General features: G+C 47.5%; 6 long non-coding RNA genes across 11 annotated transcripts in view; 4 read left to right on the top strand and 2 right to left on the bottom strand.

Moving 5' to 3' along the window:
• Nucleotides 1-23,359, top strand: part of LOC307208100 — a 77,551-nt gene that overhangs the window by 27,064 nt on the left and 27,128 nt on the right. The gene's annotated exons all lie outside the window — the stretch shown is intronic.
• LOC307208094 lies at nt 1,150-4,835 on the bottom strand. 2 transcript variants are annotated; one of them, XR_013834958.1, is made up of 4 exons: nt 4,741-4,835; nt 4,055-4,451; nt 3,709-3,869; nt 3,653-3,667 (listed from the first exon to the last, which is right to left on the bottom strand). It is a non-coding gene; the product is annotated as an uncharacterized lncRNA (long non-coding RNA). The 2 variants fall into 2 exon arrangements; XR_013834957.1 differs by lacking the exons at nt 3,653-3,667; nt 3,709-3,869 and adding an exon at nt 1,150-1,645 and having other exon boundaries at nt 3,974-4,451.
• Nucleotides 5,263-6,492, bottom strand: LOC307208097. The gene is made up of 4 exons (XR_013834962.1): nt 6,398-6,492; nt 5,712-6,108; nt 5,325-5,479; nt 5,263-5,277 (listed from the first exon to the last, which is right to left on the bottom strand). It is a non-coding gene; the product is annotated as an uncharacterized lncRNA (long non-coding RNA).
• LOC307208093 lies at nt 17,061-21,982 on the top strand. Of its 2 annotated transcripts, XR_013834956.1 has the most exons (4): nt 17,061-17,162; nt 17,452-17,848; nt 18,081-18,117; nt 18,165-18,179. It is a non-coding gene; the product is annotated as an uncharacterized lncRNA (long non-coding RNA). The 2 variants fall into 2 exon arrangements; XR_013834955.1 differs by lacking the exons at nt 18,081-18,117; nt 18,165-18,179 and adding an exon at nt 21,968-21,982 and having other exon boundaries at nt 17,452-18,005.
• Nucleotides 18,759-20,251, top strand: LOC307208096. 2 transcript variants are annotated; one of them, XR_013834960.1, is made up of 4 exons: nt 18,759-18,853; nt 19,143-19,539; nt 19,790-19,826; nt 19,874-20,251. It is a non-coding gene; the product is annotated as an uncharacterized lncRNA (long non-coding RNA). The 2 variants fall into 2 exon arrangements; XR_013834961.1 differs by having other exon boundaries at nt 19,790-20,251.
• On the top strand, nt 21,980-22,618 carry LOC307208107. Its single transcript, XR_013834981.1, has 2 exons — nt 21,980-22,056; nt 22,178-22,618. It is a non-coding gene; the product is annotated as an uncharacterized lncRNA (long non-coding RNA).

Here is a 23,359-nt window from a genome sequence, read left to right as displayed (position 1 = left end):
CCCCATAAAGTCAAAGAATTCAAGAGAAGCAGAGAAGGGGGTCTGGATACTGACCCCCCCCTTGCCGCTTCTGTTGGAAAAGGGGTGTGGTTTAAACAGACTGGTCACCACGCCCCTTCCCATTGTCCCCTGCTCCTTTCCCTGCAAGGGTTCAGGTGAGTGCAAAACGGCTTGGTGTGCAGCAAGCTTGGGGGGGGGGCTGGGGGGAGGATGCAATGCTAGGGATGCAATTCCTAGGGAAAGAAAGTGGCCACGTGTTCAGTTATGGAAAACTTAATAAATATTTCATACAAAAATAAATAAATAAAATAAATACTCAATGACCTGCCTTTCAAGTAAGTGGAAATGAAGCAGCTGGTTGCCATGGTGAAATTATGATGACACTGTCACTCTGTAGTCTCACTGCTGAAGTCATAAGTCAGATTCAAGGGGGGATTTGCCCCCAAGGCCCTGCCTACCAGTTAACAGTCACCTAAAGTTTTCCAGTAAAACATGAAATGGTGCACACGCTACATCTTGTTTGTGCGCTTATCAGGCATGTCCAAAGTCCATTTTGGGGGCCTAATCCAGCCCACTGGTCAGTTTAATCCGGCCCCTGTGGCAGTTTATTTATTTCCTGGGGTAAAATCCTAAAAAAACAAACCCTCAACAAATTCAAGTTGGGTTGGCTGTTTCGGCGGCCCTCACGGCCCTTCACTTCATCAAATCTGGCCCTCTTTGAAAAAAGATTGGACAGGGTTCCAGTCAAAGATTTCAAGAGAAGCAGAGAAGCGGGTGCTAGATGTCCGGAGTTTCATTCTCTCCCGTGCTGCAGAGTGTGTGAGACTACTGGATCACATACTCTGTGTGTTGACATTCCATTCTTTGGAAGAGAGGGAACAGAAGGAACTGTGCGCCACTTCCGTCTTCTTTGTTCTGTGTTCTATTCTGTTGTTGTTCTCTCTCGGAGGGCCCACCCCCCATGGTGCTGCCATTGGAAAAGGGGTGTGGTTTAAGCAGCCCGGTTGCCTCACCCTTTCCCATTGTGCCCTGTCCCTTTCCCTGCAAGGGTTCAGGTGAGTGCAAAATGCCCACTATAAACGCATGCAGAAAGACAAACGTATTTTACCACCCTGCTTCCCATGTTAATCACAACACTATACAACACAATACAATAAAAATACCTTTATTGGCATTTCAAGTTAAGACCTTCCAAAATGGCTTGAGATACAAAGTCTTTCTTCTTTCTGTTTCCTGTTTCCGAGAGATTTGAATTGGGAAATCCTTTCGATTCTTCATTATTAAGAGGCAATGGGGTGAGGGAGGCCAGGGCCACATCCACACCATTTAATGCGCTATGAAGCCGCTTTAAACACTCATGGCTTAAACACCCCCAAAGACTCTGGGAGCTATAGTTGGAAAAGGGTGCCAAGAGTTGTTAGGGGACCCCCTGTTCCCTGCCAAGGAGGGAACCCTACCTCTACCCCTACCCCCACCCCCACCCCTACCCCTGACGCTAACCCTAACGCTAACCCTTAAGCCTTAACTAGAGCTACAGTTCCCAGAGTTCCCTGGCAAGAAGGGAACCCTAACCCTTCCCCCTATCTACAGCTACAATTCCCAGAGTTCCCTGGCAAAAAGGGAACCCTAACCCTAACCCTGCCCCCTAAGAAGAGCTACAATTCCCAGAATTCCCTGCCAAGGGAACCCCAACCCTATCCCTGCCCTTGACGCTAACCCTAACTCTAACCCTTAACTAGAGCTACAATTCCCAGAGTTCCCTGGCAAGAAGGGAACCCTACCCTACCCCTACCCCTAATCCTACCCCTAATCCTAATCCTAATACAGTGGTACCCCGCAAGACGAACACCTCGGAAAACGAAAAACTCGCTAGACGAAGGAGTTTTTCGTTTTCTTAGCCACTTCGCAAGACGCATTTCCCTATGGGCTTGCTTCGCAAAACGAAGCTTGCCCCGCAAGCTCCGGGGATAGCAGGGAAGCGCAGCGCGCCTTCCCCTCTGTCCCCAGACCCCTTTTGAACCAAGGGGCGGCAACGGGGAGAAGCGATCTTCTCCCCTCCGCCCCTTGCTTCAAAAGAGGGGACAGAGGGGAAGGCATGCGGCCTTTTGAACCAAGGGGCGGCAACGGGGAGAAGCAATCTTCTCCCCGCTGCCCCTGGCTTTAAAACAGGTCCGCGGCGCTTCCCCTCTGTCCCCGGACGGTCTCCATAGGAACGCACTGATTGATTTTCAATGCATTCCTATGGGAAACCGTGCTTCGCAAGACGAAAAACTCGCAAGAAGAAAAAACTTGTGGAATGAATTAATTTCGTCTTGTGAGGCACCACTGTACTTAAGCACCGTAACAAGTCTCCGTCCCCTTAACCACCTACAGTTCCCAGAATCCCTAAGGGGAAGCCATGCCTGTTTAAAGTGACTTCATAGCAGTTCCAGTGGTGCACCTAATGTGGCCTAATGCTGCCTCCCTCATTTTCTTCTCTCTCCCCACTGCCCCATCACTTGCAACGCAGCAGATGTCTGCCTGCAGTCTCCCTTCAAAGCTCCTTCTCTCAAGTATGGCCAAGGCCTTGCCCATTCCTCACTGCCAGTATTTCACGTTCACTTCTCCGATGTAAATAGGGATGTCCTGCGGTTCTCTTGATGACTTTTAAGACTGGACTTGGGGAAAACCTCACCGGCTCCAGACATCCCTGTAAGGCAAAGGCAAACAGGTGAGTGGGATGGCCAACACCTGACAGCGTCCCCCCAGACACCTCCTCTGTTTGGCTGCCTGTTCACAAGCAAGGCTTCCAAACCAGTTTGCACCCATCTCAGCCAGCGTAGCCTCGCAACATCCACTAGCCTGAATGCAAATTCTTCCGACAACCATCCACCAGCTGCAACCTCATCAGGTCCATTGCCAGACATCAACCAGCTTCAGAGATGAGTGTCAGTCACCTTCAAGTAGTGATCCCACCAGCAAGTAATCTTTGTACTTGCCTTCTCCTTGCTCCACAGCATCCCAGCGCCGGGCGATTGCCTCCTTCCGCTTGCCAGCTTGCCGCCACGGAACAGGAGACCACCAGGGCAACAGCATCCCAGCGCCGGGCGATTGCCTCCTTCCGCTTGCCAGCTTGCCGCCACGGAACAGGAGACCACCAGGGCAACAGCATCCCAGCGCCGGGCGATTGCCTCCTTCCGCTTGCCAGCTTGCCGCCACGGAACAGGAGACCACCAGGGCAACAGCATCCCAGCGCCGGGCGATTGCCTCCTTCCGCTTGCCAGCTTGCCGCCACAGGACAGGAGACCGCCTGGGCTGAGTGTCTTCTTTCTGTTTCTTGTTTCCGAGAGATTTGAATTGGGAAATCCTTTCGATTCTTCATGAATAAGAGGCAATGGGGTGAGGGAGGCCAGGGCCACATCCAAACCATTTAAGGTGCTATGAAGCCGCTTTAAACACTCATGGCTTAAACACCCCCAAAGACTCTGGGAGCTATAGTTGGAAAAGGGTGCCAAGAGTTGTTAGGGGACCCCCTGTTCCCTGCCAAGGAGGGAACCCTACCTCTACCCCTACCCCCACCCCCACCCCTACCCCTGACGCTAACCCTAACGCTAACCCTTAAGCCTTAACTAGAGCTACAATTCCCAGAGTTCCCTGGCAAGAAGGGAACCCTAACCCTGCCCCCTATCTACAGCTACAATTCCCAGAGTTCCCTGCCAAGAAGGGAACCCTAACCCTGCCCCCTAACTAGAGCTACAATTCCCAGAGTTCCCTGCCAAGAAGGGAACCCTAACCCTGCCCCCTATCTACAGCTACAATTCCCAGAGTTCCCTGCCAAGAAGGGAACCCTAACCCTGCCCCCTAACTAGAGCTACAATTCCCAGAGTTCCCTGCCAAGAAGGGAACCCTAACCCCAACCCTTCCCCCTATTTACAGCTACAATTCCCAGAGTTCCCTGCCAAGGGAACCCCAACCCTATCCCTGCCCCTGACACTAACCCTAACCCTAACTCTAACCCTTAACCCTTAACTAGAGCTACAATTCCCAGAGTTCCATGGCAAGAAGGGAACCCTACCCCTAATCCTACCCCTAATCCTACCCCTAATCCTAATACTTAAGCACCGTAACAAGTCTCCGTCCCCTTAACCACCTACAGTTCCCAGAATCCCTGAGGGGAAGCCATGCCTGTTTAAAGTGACTTCATAGCAGTTCCAGTGGTGCACCTAATGTGGCCTAATGCTGCCTCCCTCATTTTCTTCTCTCTCCCCACTGCCCCATCACTTGCAACGCAGCAGATGTCTGCCTGCAGTCTCCCTTCAAAGCTCCTTCTCTCAAGTATGGCCAAGGCCTTGCCCATTCCTCACTGCCAGTATTTCACGTTCACTTCTCCAATGTAAATAGGGATGTCCTGCGGTTCTCTTGATGACTTTTAAGACTGGACTTGGGGAAAACCTCACCGGCTCCAGACATCCCTGTAAGGCAAAGGCAAACAGGTGAGTGGGATGGCCAACACCTGACAGCGTCCCCCCAGACACCTCCTCTGTTTGGCTGCCTGTTCACAAGCAAGGCTTCCAAACCAGTTTGCACCCATCTCAGCCAGCGTAGCCTCGCAACATCCACTAGCCTGAATGCAAATTCTTCCGACAACCATCCACCAGCTGCAACCTCATCAGGTCCATTGCCAGACATCAACCAGCTTCAGAGATGAGTGTCAGTCACCTTCAAGTAGCGATCCCACCAGCAAGTAATCTTTGTACTTGCCTTCTCCTTGCTCCACAGCATCCCAGCGCCGGGCGATTGCCTCCTTCCGCTTGCCAGCTTGCCGCCACGGGACAGGAGACCACCAGGGCAACAGCATCCCAGCGCCGGGCGATTGCCTCCTTCCGCTTGCCAGCTTGCCGCCACAGGACAGGAGACCGCCTGGGCTGAGTGTCTTCTTTCTGTTTCTTGTTTCCGAGAGATTTGAATTGGGAAATCCTTTCGATCCTTCATGAATAAGAGGCAATGGGGTGAGGGAGGCCAGGGCCACATCCACACCATTTAAGGTGCTATGAAGCCGCTTTAAACACTCATGGCTTAAACACCCCCAAAGACTCTGGGAGCTATAGTTGGAAAAGGGTGCCAAGAGTTGTTAGGGGACCCCCTGTTCCCTGCCAAGGAGGGAACCCTACCTCTACCCCTACCCCCACCCCCACCCCTACCCCTGACGCTAACCCTAACGCTAACCCTTAAGCCTTAACTAGAGCTACAATTCCCAGAGTTCCCTGGCAAGAAGGGAACCCTAACCCTGCCCCCTATCTACAGCTACAATTCCCAGAGTTCCCTGCCAAGAAGGGAACCCTAACCCTGCCCCCTAACTAGAGCTACAATTCCCAGAGTTCCCTGCCAAGAAGGGAACCCTAACCCTGCCCCCTATCTACAGCTACAATTCCCAGAGTTCCCTGCCAAGAAGGGAACCCTAACCCTGCCCCCTAACTAGAGCTACAATTCCCAGAGTTCCCTGCCAAGAAGGGAACCCTAACCCTGCCCCCTATCTACAGCTACAATTCCCAGAGTTCCCTGGCAAAAAGGGAACCCTAACCCCAACCCTTCCCCCTATCTACAGCTACAATTCCCAGAGTTCCCTGCCAAGGGAACCCCAACCCTATCCCTGCCCCTGACGCTAACCCTAACCCTTAACCCTTAACTAGAGCTACAATTCCCAGAGTTCCATGGCAAGAAGGGAACCCTACCCCTAATCCTACCCCTAATCCTACCCCTAATCCTAATACTTAAGCACCGTAACAAGTCTCCGTCCCCTTAACCACCTACAGTTCCCAGAATCCCTGAGGGGAAGCCATGCCTGTTTAAAGTGACTTCATAGCAGTTCCAGTGGTGCACCTAATGTGGCCTAATGCTGCCTCCCTCATTTTCTTCTCTCTCCCCACTGCCCCATCACTTGCAACGCAGCAGATGTCTGCCTGCAGTCTCCCTTCAAAGCTCCTTCTCTCAAGTATGGCCAAGGCCTTGCCCATTCCTCACTGCCAGTATTTCACGTTCACTTCTCCAATGTAAATAGGGATGTCCTGCGGTTCTCTTGATGACTTTTAAGACTGGACTTGGGGAAAACTTCACCGGCTCCAGACATCCCTGTAAGGCAAAGGCAAACAGGTGAGTGGGATGGCCAACACCTGACAGCGTCCCCCCAGACACCTCCTCTGTTTGGCTGCCTGTTCACAAACAAGGCTTCCAAACCAGTTTGCACCCATCTCAGCCAGTGTAGCCTCACAACATCCACTAGCCTGAATGCAAATTCTTCCGACAACCATCCACCAGCTGCAACCTCATCAGGTCCATTGCCAGACATCAACCAGCTTCAGAGCTGAGTGTCAGTCACCTTCAAGTAGCGATCCCACCAGCAAGTAATCTTTGTACTTGCCTTCTCCTTGCTCCACAGCATCCCAGCACCGGGTGATTGCCACCTTCCGCTTGCCAGCTTGCCACCACGGGGCAGGAGACCACCTGGGCCACAGCATCCCAGCACCAGGCAATTGCCTCCTTCCGCTTGCCGGCTCGCCGCCACGGGACAGGAGGCCGCCTGGGCTGAGTGCCACTGAGCTGCCCATTTCTCTCTGGGGAGGGCAACTGCTGAGGCTTGCGCCTTGGCCCACATTTATACCTGCTCAGCAGCCAGATATTTTTGTCACATCACAATCAACCCATGGACAATGGCAGCAGCTGGGGAGGCATCACCATCACCCCCTCAGCCCTCACAATGGTGAGCCCAGCTCAGCAGCCAAAACACACACACACACACACACACAGGTTGTGCCAATATCTGTGAAGGCCACACCGGAAACCCAAAGGGGCAGGAGGGGGACATTTTTCAGCCCAGTGGTTACATTTCCCTCCACACAACACTAGTCCAATACACAAATGAACAGAGCAATGAAAGGAAGCCTTATCTTTGCACAGGAAGTTGTTGAAGGAATGACATGCAGAGAGAAAGTTAGCATCTCAGGAAAAAAACACTTTTTCATCAGTCAGTCAATCAGTCAATCAATCATTTATTGTATTTGACTAAAACCCATTATAAATCCAGTTACAAAAGCACCAAACCCAATGACCCAAACTATGGCTCCCAGATTCTTGGGGGGGGGGAGGGGAGCCAGGTGGATGCCATGTGAACTCAGCGATGTGTCAAGTGATGGATACCTACTACCTCCAGGTTCAGAGGCGGCATATTTCTGCATATCAGTTCCTGAGAATCACGAGGGCTGTTGTGGTCAGATTCTGCTTGCAGTTTTTACACAGGCATCTGTGAGAATGGGAAGCTGAACTTGGGCCACTGGCCTGATCCATGCAGCTTTCTTATGTTACAAAGGAAGACTTCCAAGAGAATACTTTTAATGTAGCACCCCAAGAAATGCTGCAAGTTTCAGAAAGTCACATAATGCACTCCAAAAACAGAAATTTTGAAACCATTTCAGCACTGTGTCATTTTTCTATTTTTCTGCATCTCTTATCTGAAATATATACTTGCAGTTTCTTTGAGTATGTTTTTTTCCAATTTATTTTTATTTGTTAGTCATTTCTCCCTTTCCGAGGAAGGAACAAAAACATTTGAAGTTCTCAGTGTCCCTGACTTAAGGGTCTGACTCATCTGCCCTGCCTACCAAGTGCTCACTGGCTGGTGTGCCTTTCACTGTAGGGAGATCAGAAGAGGACCGCTACATTGGCAGAAGCCTAAGCAGCCACGAGCTTGCTATTCAGACACAAGGATATTGTTTTAGTCATTTATTCTTATTTTTAATTACTTGGCACCACAGGCAGCTCTCTCCAAAAATGGCAAAGGCTACAATCCCACCTACATGGGAGGAAGCCCCACTGAATTCAGTAGGACTTACTTCCAAGTAGACATGGGGGCAGCAGTGCTGCAAGGATCTCTCTTGGAAGTCCCAGTAAATAAACTGCCACAGGGGCCGGATTAAACAGACCTGTGCAAAAACTGCAAGGTTAGGATTAGGGGTAGGATTAGGGGTAGGGTGGGGGTAGGGGTAGTGGTAGTGGTATTGGTAGTGGTAGTGGTAGTGGTAGTGGTAGTGGTAGTGGTAGGGGTAGGGGTAGGGTTGTTTAGGGTTGAATTTGTTGAGGGTTTTTTTTTTTTTTTAGGATTTTACCCCAGGAAATAAATAAACTGCCGCAGGGGCTGGATTAAACTGGGGCCAGATTAAACTGACCGGTGGGCTGGATTAGGCCCCCAAAATGGACTTTGGACATGCCTGATAAGCGCACAAACAAGATGTAGCGTGTGCACCATTTCATGTTTTTCTGGAAAACTTTAGGTGACTGTTAACTGGTAGGCAGGGCCTTGGGGGCAAATCCCCCCTTGAATCTGACTTATGACTTCAGCAGTGAGACTACAGAGTGACAGTGTCATCATAATTTCACCATGGCAGTATGGTACCCATACTACCGTCCCATATCCCTATTAAATGTGGATTACAAAATTTTTGCTGACATTTTGGCCAAAAGATTGAAAAAAGGATTGATGGATGAGATTCACAAGGACCAAGCGGGCTTTCTCCCGGGAATACACATGTCTGACAATTTGAGGAACATAATTGACATTCTGGAAAAGTTAGAAGTGAATATAAACACTAAAGCAGTTCTGATATTTGTGGATGTGGAGAAAGCTTTTGACAACATTTCTTGGAGTTTTATGAAAAAGAACCTACAGGGTATGGGGGTAGGCCAAGGTTTTGAAAATGGTATAGGTGCAATATACTCTGAACAAAAGGCCAAATTAATTGTAAATAATGTGGTTACGGAAGAATTTAAGATAGAAAAAGGGACACGACAGGGGTGCCCAATTTCCCCATTGCTTTTTATATCAGTCCTGGAGGTACTGCTGAACATGATTAGAAGGGACCGGTTGGTTAAAGGTATACAGGTCGGAGCCAAACAGTACAAATTGAGAGCATTTGCAGATGACTTAGTTTTGACGTTACAGGAGCCAGAATCTAGTACTAAAAGGGTTTTGGAACTAATTCAAGAGTTTGGTCAAGTGGCAGGATTCAAATTGAACAAGTTAAAAACTAAGGTTTTAGATAAAAACTTAACAGCTATTGAAAGAGAGAGGTTTCAGAATGAAACAGGTTTGACTGTGGTTAAGAAAGTGAAATACCTGGGGATTAATATGACAGCCAAAAATGGGAATTTATTTAAAGATAATTATGAAAAATGTTGGACGGAAGTGAAAAAAGATTTAGAAATTTGGTCAAATTTGAAGCTTTCCTTGTTGGGTCGAATTGCAGCTATAAAGATGAATGTATTGCCTAGAATGTTGTTTTTGTTTCAAACATTGCAAATTGTGGACAAGATGGATTGTTTCAAGAAGTGGCAGAAAGATATTTCTAGATTTGTCTGGCAGGGCAAGAAGCCCAGAATAAAATTTAAGATATTAACTGATATAAAGGAAAGGGGTGGATTTGAAGAAGAAGAAGAAGAAGAAGAGTTTGGATTTGATATCCCGCCTTTCACTCCCTTTAAGGAGTCTCAAAGCGGCTAACATTCTCCTTTCCCTTCCTCCCCCACAACAAACACTCTGTGAGGTGAGTGGGGCTGAGAGACTTCAGAGAAGTGTGATTGGCCCAAGATCACCCAGCAGTTGCATGTGGAGGATCGGAGACTCGAACCCGGTTCCCCAGATTACGAGACTACCGCTCTTAACCACTACACCACACTTTAAACTTTACTATGAATCAGCAGCATTCTGCTGGTTGAAAGACTGGCTGCTTCTTGAGAACACAGACATTTTGGATTTAGAAGGTTTTAACAACGTTTTTGGGTGGCATGCATATTTGTGGTACGACAAGGTTAAAGCACATAAAGCATTCAAAAACCATATTGTCAGGAAAGCATTGTTTAATGTTTGGATAAGATATAAGGATTTATTGGAAAATAAAACACCAAGGTGGTTGTCACCAATGGAAGCAAAAGCTCAGAAAAAGCTCAATATGGAGGCCAAATGGCCAAAATATTGGGAAATTTGGGAACAAGAAGGAGATAGATTGAAACTGCAGAGTTTTGAGAAATTAAAAAACAAAGTGCGAGATTGGCTTCATTATTACCAGATAATGGAGGCATATAATTTGGACAAGAAAATTGGCTTCCAGGTGGAAAAATCAAAATTAGAAACAGAGCTGTTAGAACCTAAAACTAAGATTTTGTCAAAGATGTATAACTTGCTGTTGAAATGGAACACTCAGGATGAAACGGTGAAATCTGCTATGATTAAATGGGCACAAAAGATGTTGGACATGACATTATGTTTGCTGACTGGGAACAGTTATGGACCACAGGTATGAAGTTTACGGCATGTAATGCCCTAAGAGAGAATATTATGAAAATGATTTACAGGTGGTACATGACCCCAGTCAAGCTTGCAAAAATTTATCATTTGCCCGATAATAAATGTTGGAAATGTAAAGAAAATGAAGGCACATTCTTTCACCTTTGGTGGACGTGCCCAAGGATTAAGGCTTTCTGGGAAATGATTTATAATGAAATGAAAAAGGTATTTAAATATACCTTCCTGAAGAAACCAGAGGCCTTTCTCCTGGGGATGGTCGGCCAATTGGAGCCAAAGAAGGATAGAACTTTCTTTATGTATGCCACAACAGCAGCAAGAATACTTATTGCAAAGTACTGGAAGACACAAGATCTACCCACTCTGGAAGAATGGCAGATGAAGATGATTGACCATATGGGACTGGCAGAAATGACTGGCAGAATCCGAGACCAGGGAGAAGAGTCGGCGGAAGAAGATTGGAAGAAATTTAAAAACTATTTACAGAAATATTGCAAAATTAATGAATGTTAGAATGATGCTGGATAGAAATTAAGTGGTTTCCAGCTGTAATGCTTTAAGAGAATATGGGAAAAAAAGGTTTAGAAACAGGTGAAAATTTATTGATAAGGATTTGCTGAACTAACAATTTGAACTGGAATACAAAAAAGGGAGGTATGCCGAGGTCTGGGAAATAAGTTAATGAAAAATAAGCATTGGAAACCTTATGTGTTTTTTAAATATTTTCATTTTTGTATTTTTGTATTTTTGTTACTTCTTTTTTTTCTTTTTTCTTTTTTTTCCCCCTTTTATTCTATTATTATTGTAAACTTTAATAAATATTCTTTAAAAAAGAAGAATTTGTTGAGGGTTTGTTTTTTTAGGATTTTACCCCAGGAAATAAATAAACTGCCACAGGGGCCGGATTAAACTGACCGGTGGGCTGGATTAGGCCCCCAAAATGGACTTTGGACATGCCTGATAAGCGCACAAACAAGATGTAGCGTGTGCACCATTTCATGTTTTACTGGAAAACATTAGGTGACTGTTAACTGGTAGGCAGGGCCTTGGGGGCAAATCCCCCCTTGAATCTGACTTATGACTTCAGCAGTGAGACTACAGAGTGACAGTGTCATCATAATTTCACCATGGCAACTAGCTGCTTCATTTCCACTTACTTGAAAGGCAGGTCATTGAGTATTTATTTTATTTATTTATTTATTTTTGTATGAAATATTTATTAAGTTTTCCATAACTGAACACGTGACCACTTTCTTTGCCTTGGAAATTGACTTGATGATCCACAGTTACCAAGCATCTAAGAAAATAGAAAAGAGCATCCTGATCAGAGGTCAAGTGGGAACCTTGGCACCTCTTACTTAAGCTTTCAAGAAATATGTCTTCTTATGTCACAGATGGGTGATAGCAACCTCAATGAGCCTCCCCACGTAAATGTCAACTCTCCAAGCATTAATATAAATGCTGCCTCTCAGAAATAAAGATCTGCTCATGATCAGATCTCAAAACACAATTCCCTTCTTTTCTCTCCTATTTATTCTGGAGTAAGTCACAACTAAGCCCACTAAAGTTGATGACGCTTGACCAAGCACTTATCAGGCATGTCCAAAGTCCATTTTGGGGGCCTAATCCAGCCCAATTTCCAAGGGAAAGAAAGTAGTCACGTGTTCAGTTATGGAAAACTTAATAAATATTTCATACAAAAATAAATAAATAAATTAAATAAATACTCAATGATCTGCCTTTCAAGTAAGTGGAAATGAAGCAGCTAGTTGCCATGGTGAAATTATGATGACACTGTCACTCTGTAGTCTCACTGCTGAAGTCATAAGTCAGATTCAAGGGGGGATTTGCCCCCAAGGCCCTGCCTACCAGTTAACAGTCACCTAAAGTTTTCCAGTAAAACATGAAATGGTGCACACGCTACATCTTGTTTGTGCGCTCATCAGGCATGTCCAAAGTCCATTTTGGGGGCCTAATCCAGCCCACCGGTCAGTTTAATCCGGCCCCTGTGGCAGTTTATTTATTTCCTGGGGTAAAATCCTAAAAAAACAAACCCTCAACAAATTCTTCTTTTTTAAAGAATATTTATTAAAGTTTACAATAATAATAGAATAAAAGGGAAAAAGAAAAAAAGAAAAAAGAAAAAAAAGAAGTAACAAAAATACAAAAATACAAAAATGAAAATATTTAAAAAACACATAAGGTTTCCAATGCTTATTTTTCATTAACTTATTTCCCAGACCTCGGCATACCTCCCTTTTTTGTATTCCAGTTCAAATTGTTAGTTCAGCAAATCCTTATCAATAAATTTTCACCTGTTTCTAAACCTTTTTTTCCCATATTCTCTTAAAGCATTACAGCTGGAAACCACTTAATTTCTATCCAGCATCATTCTAACATTCATTAATTTTGCAATATTTCTGTAAATAGTTTTTAAATTTCTTCCAATCTTCTTCCGCCGACTCTTCTCCCTGGTCTCGGATTCTGCCAGTCATTTCTGCCAGTCCCATATGGTCAATCATCTTCATCTGCCATTCTTCCAGAGTGGGTAGATCTTGTGTCTTCCAGTACTTTGCAATAAGTATTCTTGCTGCTGTTGTGGCATACATAAAGAAAGTTCTATCCTTCTTTGGCTCCAATTGGCCGACCATCCCCAGGAGAAAGGCCTCTGGTTTCTTCAGGAAGGTATATTTAAATACCTTTTTCATTTCATTATAAATCATTTCCCAGAAAGCCTTAATCCTTGGGCACGTCCACCAAAGGTGAAAGAATGTGCCTTCATTTTCTTTACATTTCCAACATTTATTATCGGGCAAATGATAAATTTTTGCAAGCTTGACTGGGGTCATGTACCACCTGTAAATCATTTTCATAATATTCTCTCTTAGGGCATTACATGCCGTAAACTTCATACCTGTGGTCCATAACTGTTCCCAGTCAGCAAACATAATGTCATGTCCAACATCTTTTGTGCCCATTTAATCATAGCAGATTTCACCGTTTCATCCTGAGTGTTCCATTTCAACAGCAAGTTATACATCTTTGACAAAATCTTAGTTTTAGGTTCTAACAGCTCTGTTTCTAATTTTGATTTTTCCACCTGGAAGCCAATTTTCTTGTCCAAATTATATGCCTCCATTATCTGGTAATAATGAAGCCAATCTCGCACTTTGTTTTTTAATTTCTCAAAACTCTGCAGTTTCAATCTATCTCCTTCTTGTTCCAAAATTTCCCAATATTTTGGCCATTTGGCCTCCATATTGAGCTTTTTCTGAGCTTTTGCTTCCATTGGTGACAACCACCTTGGTGTTTTATTTTCCAATAAATCCTTATATCTTATCCAAACATTAAACAATGCTTTCCTGACAATATGGTTTTTGAATGCTTTATGTGCTTTAACCTTGTCGTACCACAAATATGCATGCCACCCAAAAACGTTGTTAAAACCTTCTAAATCCAAAATGTCTGTGTTCTCAAGAAGCAGCCAGTCTTTCAACCAGCAGAATGCTGCTGATTCATAGTAAAGTTTAAAGTGTGGTGTAGTGGTTAAGAGCGGTAGTCTCGTAATCTGGGGAACCGGGTTCGAGTCTCCGATCCTCCACATGCAACTGCTGGGTGACCTTGGGCCAATCACACTTCTCTGAAGTCTCTCAGCCCCACTCACCTCACAGAGTGTTTGTTGTGGGGGAGGAAGGGAAAGGAGAATGTTAGCCGCTTTGAGACTCCTTAAAGGGAGTGAAAGGCGGGATATCAAATCCAAACTCTTCTTCTTCTTCAAATCCACCCCTTTCCTTTATATCAGTTAATATCTTAAATTTTATTCTGGGCTTCTTGCCCTGCCAGACAAATCTAGAAATATCTTTCTGCCACTTCTTGAAACAATCCATCTTGTCCACAATTTGCAATGTTTGAAACAAAAACAACATTCTAGGCAATACATTCATCTTTATAGCTGCAATTCGACCCAACAAGGAAAGCTTCAAATTTGACCAAATTTCTAAATCTTTTTTCACTTCCGTCCAACATTTTTCATAATTATCTTTAAATAAATTCCCATTTTTGGCTGTCATATTAATCCCCAGGTATTTCACTTTCTTAACCACAGTCAAACCTGTTTCATTCTGAAACCTCTCTCTTTCAATAGCTGTTAAGTTTTTCTCTAAAACCTTAGTTTTTAACTTGTTCAGTTTGAATCCTGCCACTTGACCAAACTCTTGAATTAGTTCCAAAACCCTTTTAGTACTAGATTCTGGCTCCTGTAACGTCAAAACTAAGTCATCTGCAAATGCTCTCAATTTGTACTGTTTGGCTCCGACCTGTATACCTTTAACCAACTGGTCCCTTCTAATCATGTTCAGCAGGACCTCCAGGACTGATATAAAAAGCAATGGGGAAATTGGGCACCCCTGTCGTGTCCCTTTTTCTATCTTAAATTCTTCCGTAACCACATTATTTACAATTAATTTGGCCTTTTGTTCAGAGTATATTGCACCTATACCATTTTCAAAACCTTGGCCTACCCCCATACCCTGTAGGTTCTTTTTCATAAAACTCCAAGAAATGTTGTCAAAAGCTTTCTCCACATCCACAAATATCAGAACTGCTTTAGTGTTTATATTCACTTCTAACTTTTCCAGAATGTCAATTATGTTCCTCAAATTGTCAGACATGTGTATTCCCGGGAGAAAGCCCGCTTGGTCCTTGTGAATCTCATCCATCAATCCTTTTTTCAATCTTTTGGCCAAAATGTCAGCAAAAATTTTGTAATCCACATTTAATAGGGATATGGGACGGTAGTATGGGTACCATACTGCCATGGTGAAATTATGATGACACTGTCACTCTGTAGTCTCACTGCTGAAGTCATAAGTCAGATTCAAGGGGGGATTTGCCCCCAAGGCCCTGCCTACCAGTTAACAGTCACCTAAAGTTTTCCAGAAAAACATGAAATGGTGCACACGCTACATCTTGTTTGTGCGCTTATCAGGCATGTCCAAAGTCCATTTTGGGGGCCTAATCCAGCCCACCGGTCAGTTTAATCTGGCCCCAGTTTAATCCAGCCCCTGCAGCAGTTTATTTATTTCCTGGGGTAAAATCCTAAAAAAAAAAAAAACCCTCAACAAATTCAACCCTAAACAACCCTACCCCTACCACTACCACTACCACTACCACTACCACTACCACTACCAATACCACTACCCCTACCCCCACCCTACCCCTAATCCTACCCCTAATCCTAACCTTGCAGTTTTTGCACAGGTCAGTTTAATCCGGCCCCTGTGGCAGTTTATTTACTGGGACTTCCAAGAGAGATCCTTGCAGCACTGCTGCCCCCATGTCTACTTGGAAGTAAGTCCTACTGAATTCAGTGGGGCTTCCTCCCATGTAGGTGGGATTGTAGCCTTTGCCATTTTTGGAGAGAGCTGCCTGTGGTGCCAAGTAATTAAAAATAAGAATAAATGACTAAAACAATATCCTTGTGTCTGAATAGCAAGCTCGTGGCTGCTTAGGCTTCTGCCAATGTAGCGGTCCTCTTCTGATCTCCCTACAGTGAAAGGCACACCAGCCAGTGAGCACTTGGTAGGCAGGGCAGATGAGTCAGACCCTTAAGTCAGGGACACTGAGAACTTCAAATGTTTTTGTTCCTTCCTCGGAAAGGGAGAAATGACTAACAAATAAAAATAAATTGGAAAAAAACATACTCAAAGAAACTGCAAGTATATATTTCAGATAAGAGATGCAGAAAAATAGAAAAATGACACAGTGCTGAAATGGTTTCAAAATTTCTGTTTTTGGAGTGCATTATGTGACTTTCTGAAACTTGCAGCATTTCTTGGGGTGCTACATTAAAAGTATTCTCTTGGAAGTCTTCCTTTGTAACATAAGAAAGCTGCATGGATCAGGCCAGTGGCCCAAGTTCAGCTTCCCATTCTCACAGATGCCTGTGTAAAAACTGCAAGCAGAATCTGACCACAACAGCCCTCGTGATTCTCAGGAACTGATATGCAGAAATATGCCGCCTCTGAACCTGGAGGTAGTAGGTATCCATCACTTGACACATCGCTGAGTTCACATGGCATCCACCTGGCTCCCCTCCCCCCCCCCCAAGAATCTGGGAGCCATAGTTTGGGTCATTGGGTTTGGTGCTTTTGTAACTGGATTTATAATGGGTTTTAGTCAAATACAATAAATGATTGATTGACTGATTGACTGACTGATGAAAAAGTGTTTTTTTCCTGAGATGCTAACTTTCTCTCTGCATGTCATTCCTTCAACAACTTCCTGTGCAAAGATAAGGCTTCCTTTCATTGCTCTGTTCATTTGTGTATTGGACTAGTGTTGTGTGGAGGGAAATGTAACCACTGGGCTGAAAAATGTCCCCCTCCTGCCCCTTTGGGTTTCCGGTGTGGCCTTCACAGATATTGGCACAACCTGTGTGTGTGTGTGTGTGTGTGTGTGTGTGTGTGTGTTTTGGCTGCTGAGCTGGGCTCACCATTGTGAGGGCTGAGGGGGTGATGGTGATGCCTCCCCAGCTGCTGCCATTGTCCATGGGTTGATTGTGATGTGACAAAAATATCTGGCTGCTGAGCGGGTATAAATGTGGGCCAAGGCGCAAGCCTCAGCAGTTGCCCTCCCCAGAGAGAAATGGGCAGCTCAGTGGCACTCAGCCCAGGCGGCCTCCTGTCCCGTGGCGGCGAGCCGGCAAGCGGAAGGAGGCAATTGCCTGGTGCTGGGATGCTGTGGCCCAGGTGGTCTCCTGCCCCGTGGTGGCAAGCTGGCAAGCGGAAGGTGGCAATCACCCGGTGCTGGGATGCTGTGGAGCAAGGAGAAGGCAAGTACAAAGATTACTTGCTGGTGGGATCGCTACTTGAAGGTGACTGACACTCAGCTCTGAAGCTGGTTGATGTCTGGCAATGGACCTGATGAGGTTGCAGTTGGTGGATGGTTGTCGGAAGAATTTGCATTCAGGCTAGTGGATGTTGCGAGGCTACGCTGGCTGAGATGGGTGCAAACTGGTTTGGAAGCCTTGCTTGTGAACAGGCAGCCAAACAGAGGAGGAATCTGGGGGGACGCGTTCGGGTGTTGGCCATCCCACTCACCTGTTTGCCTTTGCCTTACAGGGATGTCTGGAGCCGGTGAGGTTTTCCCCAAGTCCAGTCTTAAAAGTCATCAAGAGAACCGCAGGACATCCCTATTTACATCGGAGAAGTGAACGTGAAATACTGGCAGTGAGGAATGGGCAAGGCCTTGGCCATACTTGAGAGAAGGAGCTTTGAAGGGAGACTGCAGGCAGACATCTGCTGCACTGCAAGTGATGGGGCAGTGGGGAGAGAGAAGAAAATGAGGGAGGCAGCATTAGGCCACATTAGGTGCACCACTGGAACTGCTATGAAGTCACTTTAAACAGGCATGGCTTCCCCTCAGGGATTCTGGGAACTGTAGGTGGTTAAGGGGACGGAGACTTGTTACGGTGCTTAAGTATTAGGATTAGGGGTAGGATTAGGGGTAGGATTAGGGGTAGGGTTCCCTTCTTGCCATGGAACTCTGGGAATTGTAGCTCTAGTTAAGGGTTAAGGGTTAGGGTTAGCGTCAGGGGCAGGGATAGGGTTGGGGTTCCCTTGGCAGGGAACTCTGGGAATTGTAGCTGTAGATAGGGGGAAGGGTTGGGGTTAGGGTTCCCTTTTTGCCAGGGAACTCTGGGAATTGTAGCTGTAGATAGGGGGCAGGGTTAGGGTTCCCTTCTTGGCAGGGAACTCTGGGAATTGTAGCTCTAGTTAGGGGGCAGGGTTAGGGTTCCCTTCTTGGCAGGGAACTCTGGGAATTGTAGCTCTAGTTAGGGGGCAGGGTTAGGGTTCCCTTCTTGCCAGGGAACTCTGGGAATTGTAGCTCTAGTTAAGGCTTAAGGGTTAGCGTTAGGGTTAGCGTCAGGGGTAGGGGTGGGGGTGGGGGTAGGGGTAGAGGTAGGGTTCCCTCCTTGGCAGGGAACAGGGGGTCCCCTAACAACTCTTGGCACCCTTTTCCAACTATAGCTCCCAGAGTCTTTGGGGGTGTTTAAGCCATGAGTGTTTAAAGCGGCTTCATAGCACCTTAAATGGTGTGGATGTGGCCCTGGCCTCCCTCACCCCATTGCCTCTTATTCATGAAGAATCGAAAGGATTTCCCAATTCAAATCTCTCGGAAACAAGAAACAGAAAGAAGACACTCAGCCCAGGCGGTCTCCTGTCCTGTGGCGGCAAGCTGGCAAGCGGAAGGAGGCAATCGCCCGGCGCTGGGATGCTGTTGCCCTGGTGGTCTCCTGTTCCGTGGCGGCAAGCTGGCAAGCGGAAGGAGGCAATCGCCCGGCGCTGGGATGCTGTTGCCCTGGTGGTCTCCTGTTCCGTGGCGGCAAGCTGGCAAGCGGAAGGAGGCAATCGCCCGGCGCTGGGATGCTGTTGCCCTGGTGGTCTCCTGTTCCGTGGCGGCAAGCTGGCAAGCGGAAGGAGGCAATCGCCCGGCGCTGGGATGCTGTGGAGCAAGGAGAAGGCAAGTACAAAGATTACTTGCTGGTGGGATCACTACTTGAAGGTGACTGACACTCATCTCTGAAGCTGGTTGATGTCTGGCAATGGACCTGATGAGGTTGCAGCTGGTGGATGGTTGTCGGAAGAATTTGCATTCAGGCTAGTGGATGTTGCGAGGCTACGCTGGCTGAGATGGGTGCAAACTGGTTTGGAAGCCTTGCTTGTGAACAGGCAGCCAAACAGAGGAGGTGTCTGGGGGGACGCTGTCAGGTGTTGGCCATCCCACTCACCTGTTTGCCTTTGCCTTACAGGGATGTCTGGAGCCGGTGAGGTTTTCCCCAAGTCCAGTCTTAAAAGTCATCAAGAGAACCGCAGGACATCCCTATTTACATCGGAGAAGTGAACGTGAAATACTGGCAGTGAGGAATGGGCAAGGCCTTGGCCATACTTGAGAGAAGGAGCTTTGAAGGGAGACTGCAGGCAGACATCTGCTGCGTTGCAAGTGATGGGGCAGTGGGGAGAGAGAAGAAAATGAGGGAGGCAGCATTAGGCCACATTAGGTGCACCACTGGAACTGCTATGAAGTCACTTTAAACAGGCATGGCTTCCCCTCAGGGATTCTGGGAACTGTAGGTGGTTAAGGGGACGGAGACTTGTTACGGTGCTTAAGTATTAGGATTAGGGGTAGGATTAGGGGTAGGATTAGGGGTAGGGTTCCCTTCTTGCCATGGAACTCTGGGAATTGTAGCTCTAGTTAAGGGTTAAGGGTTAGAGTTAGGGTTAGGGTTAGGGTTAGTGTCAGGGGCAGGGATAGGGTTGGGGTTCCCGTGGCAGGGAACTCTGGGAATTGTAGCTGTAAATAGGGGGAAGGGTTGGGGTTAGGGTTCCCTTTTTGCCAGGGAACTCTGGGAATTGTAGCTGTAGATAGGGGGCAGGGTTAGGGTTCCCTTCTTGGCAGGGAACTCTGGGAATTGTAGCTCTAGTTAGGGGGCAGGGTTAGGGTTCCCTTCTTGGCAGGGAACTCTGGGAATTGTAGCTGTAGATAGGGGGCAGGGTTAGGGTTCCCTTCTTGCCAGGGAACTCTGGGAATTGTAGCTCTAGTTAAGGCTTAAGGGTTAGCGTTAGGGTTAGCGTCAGGGGTAGGGGTGGGGGTGGGGGTAGGGGTAGAGGTAGGGTTCCCTCCTTGGCAGGGAACAGGGGGTCCCCTAACAACTCTTGGCACCCTTTTCCAACTATAGCTCCCAGAGTCTTTGGGGGTGTTTAAGCCATGAGTGTTTAAAGCGGCTTCATAGCACCTTAAATGGTTTGGATGTGGCCCTGGCCTCCCTCACCCCATTGCCTCTTATTCATGAAGAATCGAAAGGATTTCCCAATTCAAATCTCTCGGAAACAAGAAACAGAAAGAAGACACTCAGCCCAGGCGGTCTCCTGTCCTGTGGCGGCAAGCTGGCAAGCGGAAGGAGGCAATCGCCCGGCGCTGGGATGCTGTTGCCCTGGTGGTCTCCTGTTCCGTGGCGGCAAGCTGGCAAGCGGAAGGAGGCAATCGCCCGGCGCTGGGATGCTGTTGCCCTGGTGGTCTCCTGTTCCGTGGCGGCAAGCTGGCAAGCGGAAGGAGGCAATCGCCCGGCGCTGGGATGCTGTTGCCCTGGTGGTCTCCTGTTCCGTGGCGGCAAGCTGGCAAGCGGAAGGAGGCAATCGCCCGGCGCTGGGATGCTGTTGCCCTGGTGGTCTCCTGTTCCGTGGCGGCAAGCTGGCAAGCGGAAGGAGGCAATCGCCCGGCGCTGGGATGCTGTTGCCCTGGTGGTCTCCTGTTCCGTGGCGGCAAGCTGGCAAGCGGAAGGAGGCAATCGCCCGGCGCTGGGATGCTGTTGCCCTGGTGGTCTCCTGTCCCGTGGCGGCAAGCTGGCAAGCGGAAGGAGGCAATCGCCCGGCGCTGGGATGCTGTGGAGCAAGGAGAAGGCAAGTACAAAGATTACTTGCTGGTGGGATCGCTACTTGAAGGTGACTGACACTCAGCTCTGAAGCTGGTTGATGTCTGGCAATGGACCTGATGAGGTTGCAGCTGGTGGATGGTTGTCGGAAGAATTTGCATTCAGGCTAGTGGATGTTGCGAGGCTACGCTGGCTGAGATGGGTGCAAACTGGTTTGGAAGCCTTGTTTGTGAACAGGCAGCCAAACAGAGGAGGTGTCTGGGGGGACGCTGTCAGGTGTTGGCCATCCCACTCACCTGTTTGCCTTTGCCTTACAGGGATGTCTGGAGCCGGTGAGGTTTTCCCCAAGTCCAGTCTTAAAAGTCATCAAGAGAACCGCAGGACATCCCTATTTACATCGGAGAAGTGAACGTGAAATACTGGCAGTGAGGAATGGGCAAGGCCTTGGCCATACTTGAGAGAAGGAGCTTTGAAGGGAGACTGCAGGCAGACATCTGCTGCGTTGCAAGTGATGGGGCAGTGGGGAGAGAGAAGAAAATGAGGGAGGGAACATTAGGCCACATTAGGTGCACCACTGGAACTGCTATGAAGTCACTTTAAACAGGCATGGCTTCCCCTCAGGGATTCTGGGAACTGTAGGTGGTTAAGGGGACGGAGACTTGTTACGGTGCTTAAGTACAGTGGTGCCTCACAAGACGAAATTAATTCATTCCACAAGTTTTTTCTTCTTGCGAGTTTTTCGTCTTGCGAAGCACGGTTTCCCATAGGAATGCATTGAAAATCAATCAGTGCGTTCCTATGGAGACCGTCCGGGGACAGAGGGGAAGCGCCGCGGACCTGTTTTAAAGCCAGGGGCAGCGGGGAGAAGATTGCTTCTCCCCGTTGCCGCCCCTTGGTTCAAAAGGCCGCATGCCTTCCCCTCTGTCCCCTCTTTTGAAGCAAGGGGCGGAGGGGAGAAGATCGCTTCTCCCCGTTGCCGCCCCTTGGTTCAAAAGGGTCCGGGGACAGAGGGGAAGGCGCGCTGCGCTTCCCTGCTATCCCCGGAGCTTGCGGGGCAAGCTTCGTTTTGCGAAGCAAGCCCATAGGGAAATGCCTCTTGCGAAGTGGCTAAGAAAAGGAAAAACTCCTTCGTCTAGCGAGTTTTTCGTTTTCCGAGGTGTTCGTCTTGCGGGGTACCACTGTATTAGGATTAGGATTAGGGGTAGGATTAGGGGTAGGGGTAGGGTAGGGTTCCCTTCTTGCCAGGGAACTCTGGGAATTGTAGCTCTAGTTAAGGGTTAGAGTTAGGGTTAGCGTCAGGGGCAGGGATAGGGTTGGGGTTCCCTTGGCAGGGAATTCTGGGAATTGTAGCTCTTCTTAGGGGGCAGGGTTAGGGTTAGGGTTCCCTTTTTGCCAGGGAACTCTGGGAATTGTAGCTGTAGATAGGGGGAAGGGTTAGGGTTCCCTTCTTGCCAGGGAACTCTGGGAACTGTAGCTCTAGTTAAGGCTTAAGGGTTAGCGTTAGGGTTAGCGTCAGGGGTAGGGGTGGGGGTGGGGGTAGGGGTAGAGGTAGGGTTCCCTCCTTGGCAGGGAACAGGGGGTCCCCTAACAACTCTTGGCACCCTTTTCCAACTATAGCTCCCAGAGTCTTTGGGGGTGTTTAAGCCATGAGTGTTTAAAGCGGCTTCATAGCGCATTAAATGGTGTGGATGTGGCCCTGGCCTCCCTCACCCCATTGCCTCTTAATAATGAAGAATCGAAAGGATTTCCCAATTCAAATCTCTCGGAAACAGGAAACAGAAAGAAGAAAGACTTTGTATCTCAAGCCATTTTGGAAGGTCTTAACTTGAAATGCCAATAAAGGTATTTTTATTGTATTGTGTTGTATAGTGTTGTGATTAACATGGGAAGCAGGGTGGTAAAATACGTTTGTCTTTCTGCATGCGTTTATAGTGGGCATTTTGCACTCACCTGAACCCTTGCAGGGAAAGGGACAGGGCACAATGGGAAAGGGTGAGGCAACCGGGCTGCTTAAACCACACCCCTTTTCCAATGGCAGCACCATGGGGGGTGGGCCCTCCGAGAGAGAACAACAACAGAACAGAACACAGAACAAAGAAGACGGAAGTGGCGCACAGTTCCTTCTGTTCCCTCTCTTCCAAAGAATGGAATGTCAACACACAGAGTATGTGATCCAGTAGTCTCACACACACTGCAGCACGGGAGAGAATGAAACTCCGGACATCCAGCACCCGCTTCTCTGCTTCTCTTGAACTCTTTGACTGTAACCCTGTACAATCTTTTTTCAAAGAGGGCCAGATTTGATGAAGTGAAGGGCCGTGAGGGCCGCCGAAACAGCCAACCCAACTTGAATTTGTTGAGGGTTTGTTTTTTTAGGATTTTACCCCAGGAAATAAATAAACTGCCACAGGGGCCGGATTAAACTGACCAGTGGGCTGGATTAGGCCCCCAAAATGGACTTTGGACATGCCTGATAAGCGCACAAACAAGATGTAGCGTGTGCACCATTTCATGTTTTACTGGAAAACTTTAGGTGACTGTTAACTGGTAGGCAGGGCCTTGGGGGCAAATCCCCCCTTGAATCTGACTTATGACTT

This window comes from Podarcis cretensis, assembly GCF_951804945.1.
Source record: "Podarcis cretensis genome assembly, chromosome: Z".
Taxonomy (NCBI): domain Eukaryota; kingdom Metazoa; phylum Chordata; class Lepidosauria; order Squamata; family Lacertidae; genus Podarcis; species Podarcis cretensis.
The sequence above is the reverse complement of the archived record's forward strand: the minus strand, read 5'-3'. Positions and strand labels throughout refer to the sequence as shown.